This window comes from Canis lupus, chromosome 7 (assembly GCF_048164855.1).
Source record: "Canis lupus baileyi chromosome 7, mCanLup2.hap1, whole genome shotgun sequence".
In the NCBI taxonomy this organism is placed as follows: domain Eukaryota; kingdom Metazoa; phylum Chordata; class Mammalia; order Carnivora; family Canidae; genus Canis; species Canis lupus.
Genome location: NC_132844.1, coordinates 51971456 through 51985296, shown reverse-complemented (window position 1 = coordinate 51985296; position 13841 = coordinate 51971456). Strand labels below are relative to the sequence as shown.

Sequence of the window (13841 nt, the reverse complement as noted above, 5' to 3'; positions counted from 1 at the left end):
AAAACCTTCTCTCTATTATACACACACACACACATATATATATATATATATATTTTATAAGGTATAGTGGTTGGGTCCTTTAAGGTCATCATTTTAACTAGTTGGTCTTTAAGAGGCTGTCCTAGAACATTGCAACCCTAGACCTGTGGATTTACTTCTTTCCAAATATTAGAAGGGTTATCAGGGTAAGGTTTTAATTCTCCAAGTGTTAAAGAGAATAAGTCATTCTCCTTTTTAGTAAGAGCAAAACTGCTTCTTAGTTTATGAATTAAATCTCATCCAAGTAATAGAGTGGAATAGGATGGAAGGACCAGAAAAACATGAGTCATCAATTGACTTTTGTATTTATAAGTTAAAGGAATTGTCTGATGGCATATTTTAGCTTCCTAGGCCAACAATGTTATGGTTAGAAAGATAAATGGGTTGGGATGCCAGGGTGGCTCAGTTTGTTAGGCATCTAATTCTTGGTTTCAGCTCAGATTATGATCTTGGGGTTGTGAGGTAGAGCCGGGAGTTGGGTTCTGTGCTGAGCATGGAGCCTACTTGGGATTCTCTCTCTCCCTCTAACCCTCCCCACTCCCCACTTTCTCTTAAAAAAAAAAAAAAAAAAAAAAAAAGGAAAAAAAAGGGGAAAAAAAAGTTAACTAGGGCCTGAGTGCTGAATAAGAACAGAGTAAATGGCTCCTGTATCAATAAGATCAAATTGAACTTACCTTCCACATCCAGGGTAACCTGGGGCTCAGTCATCTTGATGTCAAAGGGAGCCGGACCAGCCTCAGGGCCTCGTCATGCCAGATCCTCAGGTTCCTGCTCTCGGGCGGGGAAGTGAGTTCCTGTCTTCCTCTCTCTCTGGAGATGAGGACAGTCTCTCTTCCAATGTCCTTCTTCCTTACAGACAGGACATGGCCCCGGTGGAGAGCTTTTGTTTGGACATTCCTTGCTCCAATGTCCGATCTGGCCACCCCTGTAGCACGGATCTCACCTGGTCCTTGGCCTGATGCCGGCTTTCTCTTTGGCCCCTGGTTAGTCTGGTGTTGTGGGGAATCCGCGATGGCGGCAGCCAATGTTTGAGCCTGTATTTTACCCTGCACTTTAGCTCTCCGGTCCTTTTCCTGTCTTAAAACCTTCTCTCTATTATTAAAAACTCCAGCAGTGGCCTTTGGTAGGTGCCGGGTGGGGTTTGAGGACCTAAAGTCATTTTAGTTCATTGTCGGTGGCTGTCAGGCTCCCACGGACTTAGAATATGTGTGCGTGATGTAATTGTTCCCTCAGGTGAGGTTGGGGCCAGATTTGTATATTTTATGGATGGCTTCTATCAAACAACCTTGAAATAGAGCTAGATTTTCATCAGCAACTTGAATGATTTCCTGAATTTTAATAAAGCTTACAGATTTTGAAAATACTTTTTTTTTTTCATTCCTTCTATTCAACAAGTGATCATATGGTCTCCTCTTTCCTTTCTTTGGCTAGCTACCCTCTTGATAATTTCAGTGTGGTTGGGTATTTGGGATAACAACACCCTCTACCCCCCTACCCCTCTATCTCTGACTGGTAGTTCATCAACAAATTCTTGAGCCCCCGCCCAGATATGTTTTTCTTCCTCAAGGGTGCAACAGTGAGTTCAAATCAAACATAACATAATTGCTGAGAACCTTCAATAAATTGAGAAGGGTTTTCAGAACATTGTCCTAATTGTCTTACTTGAGGCTAGTCTGCCATGGAGAACAGGACATGGACTCTAATAATGCTCATTTCTCCATTAGCAACCTCCCTAAGGGGATATAGTCCAGATTTAGAAGGAGCTCCTGGGAGACAGGGGTTCCTCTCCTGGTAGGTCCAGATAGGCTGGGAACAGAAGGGACTTGGGGCTTGTAAAGAGGAGGGATAGTAACAGATCCAGTGTTTTTGCACTGGCTGGTGATTCCTCCAGTAGCTCAAGTTTGTTAAGAGGAGGGGGCCTGTTTAGACAATCAACATCCAATATGCTGAGAGGGGGTTTATCAGCCTGGTTAGTGGCTAAACACATTCTGTAAGAAGCCCTTACATCAGGATATTGATTTAAGGCCATGAAGGCCTGAACACAGGGCACTTCAATGCTTTTTCCTTGTTTCCTGCAGAAGAGATCTAACTGGTATATAGTACTGAAGTTTTTGTCCCATTAATGGGCTATTTTTTCCTTATCTCCTAAGGAATACCGAGGCCATGCATTATTGCAGAAGAAGATGAGTCTTTTTTTCTTTATCTTACAATCCAAATTGGTTCCAATTGATTAAGAGATACCCCAAGGGAGGAAGATTCCCTCAAGAGGAAGATCTCATTACCAGAAAAGTGGAGAAGTCCGTTACCATAATCCCCCCTGGACGGCTTGGTGGCATCTTATTCAAGATAATGTCAAGGTTCCTAGTGTTCGAAGCAACCAGAGGCATCCTTCAAAAGGCTATTATGAATACCAACTTGTTTACTGAAGGGATGTCAACATCCCTTTGCTTCCCTATTGTTTTTCCCAGGATATAATAGGTGCTGGTAGGTGGACCAAGAGTGCTGCCATCTTAACCCATGGTTAACCCATGAAGAATGTTAAGAATCTGCATGGGGAAATACCTAATGTTACAATTTAAGTAGTCAGTAGGGCACACTGAAGAAGAAGAATAAAGATGGAACTCCATCATGGTCTAAGTGATATTCCAGCACATGTGGCCATAATAGCTGACTTCCCCAGGAAATGGTCCCTGGCTGGGTTTTAATTCTATCAGTTACTGGTTTCGGTGGCTCCAGGCAGAGGTCCTGTGGCCAGAAGCGGCTACACCAGAGATGTGGAGGGGATCACATTAGACCAATAAGAAGGTAACCTCCTGTGGGAGTCTTAAGATTAGCAACCATCTTAGTGACTTAAGTGGCTGTCCTGTGCCCAAGAAAGACAGCTTTGTATAAGAGTACGAATAAAGAGAGGGCATCAAGTTTCTGGGTCTTATTACCATTCGGGCCAAGGTACAGCTTCCAGTCAAAAGGCAGGCTTTCCCCCCTCCCCGTAGAGGAGCCAGGGGCTAGAGGATTGCAGCCTGAGCAATCGACATGAAAGTGTTCCAGTAAGACCATACTCCTTGAAGAGCCCTGAAATGAGAGTAAAAGGAGAAGAGGAAGTAACTCACCAAGTTTGCACCAAGGCTTGAAGTCCAGGTGAAGGAAGATGCAGAAACCCTGTACCTACCAGCCATCAAAAATGATGTGGGGCCATCGATGCAATGGTCAAGAAAGGATTCTTGAGACGTTTTACAGTGCAAAAAGGTGATTATAGTACAGGCATAGGACCTATGGGCAGACAGAGCTGCCCTGTGATTGTGAGGAGCCACTGATTATGTACTTTTAAATTTGGGGTCGTGGTGCGTAGAGATACCGCAAGTCTCTAAAGGGATTTCAATATGTTACAGAGAAGAATGATAGGATCCTGGAGACCTGGCTATTATTGTTAAGATGAGGTTGCTTTTCATCTCTAGCAAAACATGAACATTAAGGCAGCCACGAGCTCCTTGAGGAATGTTACGCTCTGCAGTTTTAGAGTATTTATCAGTGGGTAAAAATTGTAAGGACATTTAATTTTAGCTGCATTTCTCTTGCCTTTGTTCTCTTCATCAGTTATCACATGCAATTCTAACATTCTTACATATCGATGTCCCTCTATTAAAGTCTGGGTTCTTTGAGGCCTGGGACCACTCCTTTTAAATTCCTGATTCCAAGCACCTCTGCACTATGTACATTAAATAATCACTATGTTCTGATCCAAGATGGTAATGTAGGAAGACCCTGAACCCACCTCCCCCATGGACACACCAAATCCACACTTATTTATTTATTTAGTTTAAACTTTTATTATTCGAGAGAGAGAGAGAGACAGACAGACAGACAGACTCCATGCAGGGAGCCCGACGTGGGACTCAATCCTAGGACTCCAGGATCATGCCCCAAGCTGAAGGCAGACACTCAACAGCTGAGCCACCCAGGCATCCCTCCACACCTATTTATAAAGCAATTCTTCCTAAAAAACTGATGGCTGACTGAACCAGCTTCTGCACAAAAGATAGACCACATCGGAACAGCATGAGAGGTGGAGAGACATGGTTATGAAGGGAACTGCCATCCCCCATGCTGCAAACTGCCGTGAGGAGGGATAGTTCTGAGATATCATAAGCAGATTCATCATCCTTGCAGCACAGAAAGAAAAAAAAAAAAAGCTGTGTTTTAAAAGGATAACTAGAATATAAAGGAACCAGTCCTAGAATAGAACTCTGCCAAATGGCAGGGGGCTGCTGGAACTCTGGGTCTGAGGAGCTCATGAGTGCCATGGTTTATGCTCCCCCTCCATCTTGATAATGCACATGGGAGCAGAGTCCATGGGCTATAACCAGCTAGCTGCTTCAGTGAGCCCACACCAGCCCCAAATGTCCTGGGGCACAGAAAAAAAGCTGCATTTAAAAGAGCAGCTTGGGACACCTAGGTGGCTTAGTCCGGTTAAGCATCTGACTTCAGCTCAGGTCATGATCTCAGGATTTTGGGATCAAGTCCCATGTCAGGTTCCCTGCTCAGTGGGAAGTCCGCTTCTCCCTCTGTCCCTTCCCTTCTCCCACTCTCTGCTCTCTCTCTCAAATAAATTAAATAAATAAATAAATAAATAAATAAATAAATAAATAAGCAAGCAACTAGAATATAAAAGAGCCAGCCCTATAAAACTCCACCAAATGGTGAGGGGTGGGGGTGAGGGCGCGGGCTGCTGGAACTGTCTTTGGATCTGAAGGGCTGGTGAGCTCCATGGTTGACATTCTCCACAATGGATAGGAACAAGGTCTGGGTGCCGGAGCTGGCTTATCACCTCATGAGCCTAAGCCCCTAATTCACACCCATCCCAGTTGCCCTATCAGGCAGCCCCAGTGCAGCACACACTGGGAAATCCCTGGGGTCAATGCTCACTATAGCTCCAGCTGTTACACCAAGGTAACACAGGTGCAAAGCACACCAGAATACTCTAGGCCCACACCACTTTGGCTCCAGACAGCTTGCTAGGGCACCTCTGGCACAGAGCACTCCAGAGCCTCCTGGCTCATACCTCCTTTGGCTTTAGCCACCCCACCAAGGCACCCCCAGGGCAGAGCACCCCAAGAAGCCCTGGCCAGTGCCTACCTCAGTTCTACCTGCCCCATCAGGGTACTCCTTGTGTAAGAATCCTAGAACCCCTGGACCACTCCCCATCTCAGTTTCAGCCACCTACCAGGATGTCTACTCCCTGTGTGGAGCACCTCAGGACACCCTGGCCCATGCTGGCCTTGACTCTAATTACCCCACCAGGACACCCCCTGTACTGAATACCTTGGAATACCTCAGCATGCACCCACTTTAGCTATAGTTCTCCTGCCTTGGCACCAACTCTGTGGAGACTCCAGGGACCATTATGGCCTGTGCTCAGTTTAGTACCATCCCCCTAGGTCAACCCCAGTATGGATTGCCCCAAATCATCTGTCCTGTGCCAGACACAGCACCAGCCACCCAGCCAAAGTCACCAGGCACAGTCTACACGAAAGATTACCACACATAAGACCATTCTTCAAGTTCAGGAGAAGTAGCTGTTCACCTAACTCATAGAAGCAAACATAGATAGTCAAGCAAAATGGGGAAGACAGAGGAATAGGTTCCAAACAAAACACCATGACAAAACCCCAGAAAAAGAACTAAATAAAATGGAGGTAAGCAATATGCCTAATAAAGAGTTTAAAGTAATGATTGTAAAGATGCTCCCAGGACTGAAGAGGAGAGTAGAAAAATTTGGTGAGGGCAGCCCTGGTGGCTCAGCGGTTTAGGGCCGCCTTCAGCCCAGGGCATGATTCTGGAGACCCGGGATGGAGTCCCATGTCGGTGGGGCTCCCTGGATGGAGCCTGCTTCCCTCTGCCTGTGTTTCTGCCTCTCTCTCTCTCTCTCTCTCTCTCTGTCTCTCATGAATAAATAAATAAAATCTTAAAAAAAAAAGAAAAAAGAAAAATTTGGTGAAAACTTAGGCAAAGAGATAGAAAATATAAAAAATAACCTCAATTGAAGAATACAACTGAAATAAAAAATACACTAGGGGGAATCAATAGCAGATTAATGGATGCAGAATAATTGATCAGTCATCTGGAAGACAGTGGTGGAAAGCACCCAAGCTAAAAATCAAAAAGAAAAAAAGAATTTAGGGATCTCTGGGACAAAAACAACTGAACGTCCACATTTTGGCATCCCAGAAGGAAAAGAAAAAGGGCAGAAAACTTATGTGAACAAATAATAGCTGAAAACTTCCCCAATCTAGGAAAATAAATAGACATACAGGTTCAGAAAGCAGAGGGTTGCGAAGAAGATGAACCCCACACCATAACATTTTAATTATTATTTAAAATATCAAAGTTTAAAGATAAAGAGAGAATTTTAAAAGTAGTAAGAGAGATCACTTCTTGGCCTTTTGGCTAAGATCAAGTGTAATATCTTCTTATCAGTTTAAAAGGTAGTAAAGAGACTAGAAAAAAGTTACACATAAGAGAAATCCTATAAGGCTATCAACTGATTTTTCAGAAGAAACTTTGCAGGCCAGAAGGGATAGCATGATATATCAAAGTGCCAAAAGGAAAAAAACACAACCCAAAACACTTTACCCAGCAATCTTATCATTCAGAATGGAAGGAGAGATAAAGAGCTTCCCCTCAAAACGTTAAAGGAGTTCATCACTGAACAAACCTTAGAAGAAATGTTAAAGGGGCCTCTTTAAGTGGAAAAGAAAAAGCCATAGTTGGAAGAAAATTCTGAATAAAAACATGTAAAATATGATAATATATACATAAAACATGGTAGAAAGAGTAAAAAAGTTCTTTTAGAATGTGTTCAAACTTTTTTTAAAATAGATTTTATTTATTTATTCATGGGAGACACAGAGAGGAAGGCAGAGACATAGGCAGAGGAAGAAGCAGGCTCCCATAGGGAACCTGATGTAGGACTCAATCCCAGGACCTGGGATCATGACCTGTGTCAAAGGCAGATGCTCAGCCAGTGAGCCACCTGGGCATCCCTTAATAATTACTTTACATGTAAATGGTTCAAATGTACCAATCAAAAGACATAGTGTAGCAAAATAAATAAAAACAAGACCCATCTATATGCTGCCTACAAGAGACTCACTTCAGACCTAAAGACAGCAATTTAAAAGACATAGAGACTAAAAGTGAAAAAATGGAAAAAGATACAGCATGAAAATAGAAGAAAAAAAAAAAAGCCAGAACTTCCAGGTTGATGAATAAGTGAAGATTTAAAGAGAATGGCTTGCTTAGAGACCATGGAAGCTCTGTGCACTTTTCACATACCCTGCCATGTGCATCTCTTCCATCTGGCTGCTCCCAGTTACATCCTTTTATAAGAAACTGGTCATCTACTTAATACAAAAGGCATTGCTAATAGGTTCTGGTTCAATATTGTGACATAGGAGGATTATGAACTCACCTTTTCCTCAGAACACACCAAATTACACCTATTAATGAAATAATCCCTCACAAAGAACTGAGAACTGACTGAACAGCTACTAAACAACCAAAGACAGATAAAATAGCAAGAGAACAGCAAAAGACATGGAGACATACCACTGTTTCAAAGAGTAACTAGCTGGGGCACCTAGATGACTCAGTTAAGTGTCTGATTCTTGGTTTCAGCTCAGGTCATGATCGCAGGGTCATGAGATCAAGCCCTTGTTGGGCCCCATACTCCACTGAGCATGGAGCTCCACTACTTAAAATCCTCCCCCGCCTCTCCTTTCCCTCTGCCCCTGCTTCCTGGTTTGTGTGCACTCTCTCTCTCTCAAAAAAAAAATTAAAATTAAAAAATAAAAGAGTAACCAGCATACACATCCACAGCCCCAGGCACCGTAAGTCACCAAGTGCACACAATCTGCATAGAAGTCACCATACACAAGACCATTCTTTCAAGTTTAGGAGAAGTAGTTGTTTGCCTAATCCATAGAAATAAACACCAAGTCCAACAAAGTGGGGAAAGAAAAATATGCTTCAGAAGGAAGAACAAGAAAGAATTCAGTAAAAGAATTAAATGAAACCAAGATAAGAAATACAGTTGATAAAGAATGTAAAGTAATGACTGTAAAGATACTCACTGGATGGGAGACAACAATGGAAGAACTCACCGAGACATTTAGAAAGAGATAGAAAATATTAAAAAGAATCAGAGGGGCACCTGGGTGGCTCAGTTGGTTAAGTTTCTGACTCTTGGTTTTGGCTTGGATCATGATCTCAGGGTCATGAGACTGAGCTGTGCATCTCTGTACTCAGCTCAAAGTCTGTTTGAGATTCTGTATTTTCCTCTTACTCTGCTCCCCTCCCTTCTTGTGTACTCACACTCTCTCTAAAATAAATAATTTTATTTATTTATTTATTTATTTATTTATTTATTTATGATTTTATTTATTTATTGTGTGAGACACAGAAAGAGGCAGAGACACAGGCAGAGGGAGAAGCAGGCTCCTTGTGGGGAGCTGGATGTGGGACTCAATCCTGGGACTCTGGGACCACGCCCTGGACTGAAGGGAGACACTCAACCACTGAGCCACCCAGGCACCCCTAAAATAAATTTTAAATAAAGAAATCAGGGGATGCCTGGGTGGCTCAGTTGGTTGAGCATCCAAGTCTTGATTTTAACTCAGGTCATGATCACAAGGATCTCAAGGTTGTGAGATCTCAAGGATCACAAGGTTGTGAGATCCAGCCCCACATTGAGCTCCGTGTTCAATGTGGGGAGTCATTTGTCCCTCTCCCTCCCCTCTGCTCACTCTCTCTCTTTTTCTCTAAATAAGTAAATAAATAAAATATTTTTTAAATTTTTAAAAAGAATCAATCAGAGCTCAAGAATACAATAAGTAAAATGCACACACTGGAGGGAATCAACAGTAGATAAAAGGATCCAAAAGAATATATCAGTGATCTGATCTGGAAGACAGAGAGATGAAAAGCACAGAAGCTGAACAATGAAAAGAGACAAGAGTTTTTAAAAAGGAGGCTAGATTAAGAAATCTCTTGGACAACATCAAACAAAAAACCATTCATATCATAGATATCCCAGAAGATGATGAGAGAAAAAGTTATAGAAAACATATTTAAAGAAATGATAACTGAAAACTTCTCCAACCTAAGGAGGGAAATAGATATCCAAGTCCAAGAATCATAAAGAATTCCAAACAAGATGACCTAAGAAGGTTCACACCACCACAGATAATTAAATGTCAAAGATTAAAGATAAAGGGAGACTCCTAAAAGGAGCAAGAGAAACAGAAAATTGCCTGCAAGGGAAAACCTATAAGGTTATCAACTGATCTTTCAGCAGAAACTTTGCAGGCTAGAAGAGAGGAGCAGGATATATTCAAAGTGCTGAAAGGGGAAAAAAAACTACAACAAAGAATAGTGTACTTGGTAAGGTTATAATGTAGGTTTGAAAGAGAAATAGAGTTTCCCAGATAGTGATAGAATGGATTAAAAAAAAAAAAGAATACCCATCTTTATGTGCCTACAAGAGACTCATTTTACACCTGAAGCACTTTCAGATTGAAAGTAAGGGGATGGCAAAATTTTTACTAAATTTCAAATAGATGTCAAAATGAAGCCAAAATAGCAAAACTTATATTGAACAAAATGTACTTTAAGATAAATATGGTAAAAAAAAAAAAAAAAGATAAAGATGGTAACAAGAGACAAAGGTCACAATATAATAATAAAGGGGCAATCCAACAGGAAGATATAACAATTCTAAATATTTATGCAATCAACATAGGAGCACCCAAATACATAAAACAGTAAATAACAAACATAAAGGAATGAATCAATAATAATACAATAATAGTAGAAGACTTTAACACCCCACTTACCTCAGTAGACAAATTATCTAAACAGAAAATCAACAACAACAACAAAAAGGCTGAGGATGACACCCTGGGCTAGACAGATTTAACAGCTATATTCAGAAGATTCCATCCTAAAGCAGCAGAATACACATTCTTCACAAATGCACATGAAACATTCTCCAGAACAGATTATATATTAGCCCACAAAACAAGCCTTAACAAATTCCAAAAGATCAAAGTCATACCATGCATCTTTTCTGACCAAAAAGCTATGAAACTAAAAGTCAACCACAAGAAAAAAATCTGAAGACACCACAAATAAGTGGAGATTAAATAACACGCTACTAAACAATGCAAGAGTCAACCAGGAAATAAAACAAAAGAAGAAATAAAGTCCATGGAGATAAATGAAAACACAAAGGTCCAAACCTTTGGAATGCAGCAAAAGTGGTTCTAAGAGGGAAGTTTATAGCACTACAGGCCTACCTCAAGAAGTAAGAAAAATCTCAAACAACCTAACCTTACACCGAAAGAAGCCAGACAAAGAAGAACAAATGAAACCCCAAACCAGCAGAAGGAAGTAAATAATAAAGATTAGAGCAGAAATAAATGATATAAAAACTGCAAAATCAATAAGACAAATCAATGAAACCAGGAGCTGGTTCTTTGAAAAAATATCAATAAGACTGATAAACCTTTAGCCAAATTTATCAAGAAGAAAAAAGAGAAAGGACTCAAATAAATAAAAATCACAAATGAGAGAAGAGGAATAGCAATAAAGGCACAGCAAAACAAACAATTATAAGAGTATTATAAAAATATTTGCTAACAAATTGGACATCCTAGAAAAAATGGATAAATTCCTAGAAATGTATAAACTACCATAACTGACAGGAAGAAACAGAACATTTGAACAGGCTGATAATCATCAAAGACATTAAATCAGTAATCAAAAAACTCCCAACATCATCAACACAACAAACAACAGGTATTGGCAAGGATATAGAGAAAAAGCAACACTTGTGCACTGTTAGTGGGAATGCAACTTGCAGCCCCACTGGAAATGCAGCCACTCTGGAAAACAGTGTGGAGTTTCCTCAAAAAGTAAAAAATAAAACTACCCTATTACCAAGCAATTGCACTACTGGGTATTTACCCAAAGAATACAAAAATACTAATCAAAAGGATACATGCACCTTGGTGTGTATAGCAGCATTATCTATAACAGCCAAATTATGGAAACAGTCCATATGTCCACAGACTAATGAATGAATAAAGATGTGACATACACACACACACACATACACACACACCCCTCAGCCATAAAAAATAATGAAATCTTGCCATCTGTAACAAAATGGATGGAGCTGGAGAGTATTATGCTAAGCAAAATAAGTCAGAGAAAGACAAATTCTGTATGATTTCACTCATATGTGGAATTTAACACAGCAAACAAAAGGGGGGGAAGAGACAAACTAATAAACAGACTCTTAATATAGAAAACAAATTGATGGTTACCAGAAGGAAGTGAGTCTGGGAATGGGTTAAATAGGTGATGGAGATTAAAGAGCACACTTGTGATGAGTACTGGGTGACATACAGAATTGTTGAATAACTATATTGTGCACCTGAAACTAATAGAACACTGTATGTTAACAACTAGAATTAATATAAAAACTTAAAAAAACTAAAAAAAAGGGGGGGGGGCACCTGGATGGCTCAGTTGGTTAAACACCTGCCTCCAGCTCTGGTCATGATCCTGGAGTCCTGAGATTGAGCCCTGCATTGGGCTTCCTGCTCAGTGGGGAGTCTGTTTCTCACTCTGTCCCTCACCCTGCTTGCACTCTCTCTCTCTCTCTCTCAAATAAATAAATAAAGTCTTAAAAAAAACTAAAAAAAAAAAAGTTTCCCAAACGAAATACACAGTAGTTCATTACGACTAAACCAGCTTCACAAGAAATGTGAAAGAAACTGCTTTAAGTGGAAAAGAAATGGCCATAATAAGACATAAGAAAAATGTAAACAAAAAGATGTAAAACATGATAGCATATACATAAAATGTGAAGAGAAGACTAAAAATGGGAAGAGGAGAGGAAAAAGTTTTTTTCTTTTCCAATTAAAAAAAATTTTTATGTATTTGAACTTAAAGGCTATCAAATTAATATGAACTGTTATTTACTTAGGATGGTATATATGAGCCTCATGTTAACCACAGACCCAAATCTTATGATAGACACACAAAAAATAAAGACAAAGAAAGCCAAACAAAACACTGTAAATACTCAATAATCACAGAGAGCAAGAGAAGAAATACAAAATGAGAAAACAAAATTTTAAAATGGCAGTAACTAAATACCTATCATACTACATGATAAATGGTTTAAATGCTACAATAAAAAGAGTTATGGAATAATAAAAAATATACATTTATGTGCTGCCTATGAAAGCTTGCCTCAAACCTAAAGACACATACAGACTGAAAGGGAAAGGATAGAAAAACATTCACCATACATATGGAAGTGACAAAAAACCATGGTACAAATATTTATATCAGATAAAATAGACTTAAAAACAAAGACTGTAACAAGAGACAAAGAAGGACATTACATAAAGGGACCAGTCCAACAAGAGGATATAACAATTGTAAACATCTATGCACCCAACATCAGAACATCTAAATATGTAAAGCAAAAATTAATGGACATTAAGAGAGAAACTCACAGTAATACAATAATAGTAAGGGACTTTAACACTCTACTTACATCGATGGATAGATCATCTTGACAGCAAATCAATAAGGAAAGAGTATCTTTGAATGACACATTGGACCAGATGCACAGAACAGATATATACAGAACATTCCATCTATAACCAATAAAATACACATTCTTTTGAAATACACATGGAACATTCTACAGAATAGATCACATAGTAGGCTATAAAACAAGCCTCAATAAATTTAAGAAGATTGCAATCATATGCGTTTTTCCTGACTACAACAGTATGAAATAAAAATCAGTCACACACACAAAAAAATCAGTCACAAGAAAAAACTGGAAAAATAAAAAACACACAGAGACTAAGCAATATAATACTAAAAATCCAAGGAGACAATGAAGCAATCAAAGAAGAAATACATTTAAAAAATACATGGAGACAAATGAAAATAAGAATACAACAGTCCAAAAATCTCTGGGACTCAAGGAAAGCAGTTCTAAGAGAGAAGTACACAGCAATACAGGCCTGTCTCAAGAAACAAGGCAAATCTTAAACAAACTAACTTTATGCCCAAAGGCTCTAGAAAAAGAACAACAAAGGTCAAGATAAGTAGAAGAAAGGAAATAATATAGATCAGAGCTGATATAAATGAAACTAAAAAAAAAAAAAAATAGAAAAGATCAATGAAACCAAAAGCTGTTTCTTTGAAAAGATAAACAAAATTGTCAAGTTCTTAGCCAGGCCTGACAAGATATAAAAAAAAAAAGGACTCAATTAAATAAAATCAGAAATGAGAGAGGAAAAGCAACAATTGATTCCACAGAGATACAGAGCACTATAAGAGAATACTATGAGAAATTATATGCCAACTAATTGGACAACCTAGAAGAAATGGCTAAATCCCTAGAAATATATAAGCTTCTAAAACTAAACCAAGAATAGAAAAATCTGAATGGACCAAGTAGAAGTAACAAAACTGAATCAATAATTTAAAAAACTACCAAAAAATAAATGTCCAGGATTAGAGGGATTCTCAAATGAATTCTATCAGATATTTACTGAAGAGTTAATACTTATTCTTCTCAAACTATTCAGAAGAAATAGAAGAGGAAGGAAAGCTTCTAAATACCTTCTACAAGGATAGTTTTACCCTGATATCAAAACCAGAAAAGACACCACAAAAAGCCCCACACACTACAGACCAATATCCCTGATCAA

The 13841-nt window shown here is 39.3% G+C and overlaps 1 long non-coding RNA gene and 1 pseudogene across 1 annotated transcript in view; one reads left to right on the top strand and one right to left on the bottom strand.

The window, feature by feature from the left end:
- LOC140636860 (uncharacterized) overlaps positions 1-13841 on the bottom strand; it is a 66892-nt gene that overhangs the window by 35281 nt on the left and 17770 nt on the right. The window contains exon 2 of the long non-coding RNA XR_012034088.1: positions 714-3111. This is a non-coding gene — a long non-coding RNA (uncharacterized lncRNA). The remainder of the gene's footprint in view (positions 1-713; positions 3112-13841) is intronic.
- LOC140637446 (U2 spliceosomal RNA) lies at positions 6464-6566 on the top strand (annotated as a pseudogene).